This window comes from Salvelinus alpinus, chromosome 25 (genome assembly GCF_045679555.1).
Source record: "Salvelinus alpinus chromosome 25, SLU_Salpinus.1, whole genome shotgun sequence".
NCBI lineage: Eukaryota > Metazoa > Chordata > Actinopteri > Salmoniformes > Salmonidae > Salvelinus > Salvelinus alpinus.
The window spans coordinates 16,995,667-16,999,328 of record NC_092110.1 but is presented as its reverse complement, the minus strand read 5'-3'; positions in this window follow the sequence as shown (position 1 = coordinate 16,999,328).

Here is a 3,662-nt window from a genome sequence, read left to right as displayed (position 1 = left end):
CTCAACAGCAAGGCAAGCGATCGGTTTGAACGCTGAAGCAAAGCCCAGTGATGACTCTTTGATTGACAGCTTAACAAACCATTCACAAAGTCTTGGTTCAAACAGTTGTTGAGGAACCGCCACGAGACAGCCGTAGAGGCGGGGGGCGGAGTGTCATACAAATTATGCCTGAGTTTGATACATTTATAATCAGAAAACATAGTTTGTCTTCACATATATTTGTTTATTTTTACTTTTCAAGGTTAGGCTACAGTTTTTATACCTGACTATTTCTTTTTACAAACAATGCTTGCCTTATGTTGCTACAGAATAATGTCAAAGTTACAGTGCAATGGTTGATTGTTGCAAAAATAGTCTGACATTATATAAGTGGCTTGAATCAATTATCAATATTTACAATTACAAGACATTGCTGTCCAGTATGTGGAGAGTGCTCCAAGATGCAGGTACAGGAGACCTGAGTAGCCAGCTTATTTTACACATAAATAGAGAAACAGTGTCTATCAGCACCCTCTACTGTTTATGTTGCAGGACCCCTGGGTTCAGCTATATAAATAGCCGCGGGAGGTAGGGGTGCTGAGGGAGCTGCAGCACCCCCTGAAAAATCTGGGGGAAAAATATTAATATGAAATACATAAATAAAAAAAATTAACAATTATTTTTTCACAAAAAAAGCATTCTCCCCCCGCACAACATCTATTTCTATCAGGACAAGCACTGTTCATGACACAAACTGTTCACACCCCTCTTGCTGGTGGAGAGAATTTTGCAGGTTTAAAGCTTAGTTCCTGCAAATCTACACATTTTGTCATGGGGTGCAAAGAACATTTTGCCATTTTAAAGCAAATTTTCTTGCAATTCTATATATTTTGACATATATATATATGTCTAATGTGTATTAAGGGGATATTTGAGTGACAGAAAACTTACAACAATGTCTATGGCCTAAAAAACCTAAATATAAAAACTTTAGCTGACATGGGCAAGTTGATCTGGACAAATGCAATGACTAACATGACAACAGGAACTGATGATGCACTAACCAATTTCTAAATTGCACCGTGTGTATTTTACTATGACAACTGTCAAGAGTAAGTTTAAAGCCGGACTGAGTTCGTTTTTTCAGCCACCCTTTTCCACATTTTGTTAGGTTACAGCCTAATTCTAAAATGTATTAAATTGTATTTTTTCCTCATCAATATACACACAATAACCAATAATGACAAATTAAAACTAGGTTTTTTGAAATTTTTGCTAATTTATACAAAATAAAAAACTTAAATATCACATAAGTATTCAGACCCTTTACCCAGTACTTTGTTGAAGCACTTTTGACAGCGATTACAACCTTAAGTCTTCTTGTGTATGACGCTACAAGCTTGGCACACCTGTATTTGGGGAGTTTCTCCCATTCTTCTCTGCAGATCCTCTCAAACTCTGTCAGGTGGTCTGGGAGTCTTTAGGTGCCTTTTGGCAAACACCAAGCGGGCTGTCATGTGCCTTTTACTGAGGAGTGGTTTCCATCTGGTCACATTACCATAAAGGCCTGATTGGTGGAGAGCTGCAGAGATGGTTGTCCAAACTTCTTCCATTTAAGAATGATGGATGTCACTGTGTTCTTGGGGACCTTCAATGCTGCAGACATTTTTTGGTACCCTTCCCCAGATCTGTGCCTCAGCATAATCCTGTCTCGGAGCAATGCAGGCAATTCCTTCGACCTCATGGCTTGGTTTTTGCTCTGACATGCACTGTCAACTGTGGGACCTTATATAGACAGGTGTGTGCCTTTCCAAATAATGTCCAATGAATTGAATTTACCACAGGTGGACTCCAATAAAGTTGTAGAAACAACTCAAGGATGATCAATGTCCATTGCTCGTGTTTTCTGGCCCAAGCAAGTCTCTTCTTCTTATTGGTGTCCTTTAGTAGTGGTTTCTTTGCAGCAATTTGACCATGCAGGCCTGATTCACGCAGTCTCCTCTGAACAGTTGATGTTGAGATGTGCCTGTTACTTGAACTCTGTGAAGCATTTATTTGGGCTGCAATCTGAGGCGCAGTTAACTCTAATGAACTTATTCTCTGCAGCAGAGGTAACTCTGGGTCTTCCATTGCTGAGGCGGTCCTCATGAGAGCTAGTTTCATCATAGCACTTGATGGTTTTTGAGACTGCACTTGAAGAAACTTTCAAAGATCTTGAAATGTTTCACATTGACTGACCTTCATGTCTTAAAGTAATGATGTACTGTCATTTCTATTTGCTTATTTAAGCTGTTCTTGCCATAATATGGACTTGGTATTTTACCAAATAGGGCTATCTTCTGTATACCAACCGTACCTTGTCACAACACAACTGATTGGGTCAAACGCATTAAGAAGGAAAGAAATTCCACAAATTAACTTTTAACAAGGCACACCTGTTAATTGAAATGCATTCCGGGTGACTACCTCATGAAGCTGGTTGAGAGAATGCCAAGAGTGTGCAAAGCTGTCATGAAGGCAAATGGTTGCTACTTTGACGAATCTCAAATATAAAATATATTTTAATTTGTTTAACACTTTTTTAGTTACTACATGATTCCGTATGTGTTATTTCATAGTTTTGATGTCTTCACTATTATTATGCAATGTAGAAAATAGTACAAAAATAAATAACCTGGAATGAGTAGGTGTGTCCAAACTTTTGACTGGTACTGAATGTAAACAAGGTATTTGTTTTTTATTTTTGCAAAAATGTGGCTCTATACCCACAATTACTTAATATTCCTTATTGTTAGGACATACTAATTAGCCTGAATGTAAGTCAAGAGGAAAAGCCCAAATGCCAGCAAGCTAGCACGCACACACACACACACACACACACACACACACACACACACACACACACACACACACACACACACACACACACACACACACACACACACACACACACACACACACATTCAATTGTCATCAAGTACCCATGAACTCTGTTGTGTGCCTTAGGGACATTTCTCAGTTATCTCTTAATGAAATCTTTCAAGCTTGCCAAAGAATAACCAGGAAGAGCATTGGTGTCATGTTTTTACCCACCTTCACACATACTCTGCATGCATTCTTGATGTGCAGTGACTTGAATAAAACGTGTCAAAGTAAGATTATTTAGCTTCCTCCCTCGTTCTCTCTCACTTCTGGGAAGTCATATGCTCTTTGTATGATTGTTCTCTGCTGTACTTTGTCCATTCAAACTAGAACCAAAGATATGTGTTTGAGGCGAAAATACTGTATAATAACTATGTTACTGACATGTTGTCAAGAGAAAATACATGAAAAATAGCTCAAAGAAACCAGGTAGGATGGGTGGGAGGCAACACAATGGGTATGTTTACAAGAACACAAGGAGAGGGTAGCCCTTTGACCTTTTATTTAGAATAGGTTTGTTGGTCTTTTGTAGGCTTCAAATGTCACAGCTGACAGGTGATAAAATATAGTTTTGTTGATGGTTTTACTAAAGGTAACAGAAACAATGTCAATAACAGGAATGAGTACATGGACAAAGGGGAATCTACTTAATCAAACTGAAAGGCTATACATGCTATACAATTAGCAGTCAATTAAACACTTGCAGTACCAGCCAAAAGTTTGGACACACATACTCATTCAAGTGTTTTTCTTTATTTTTA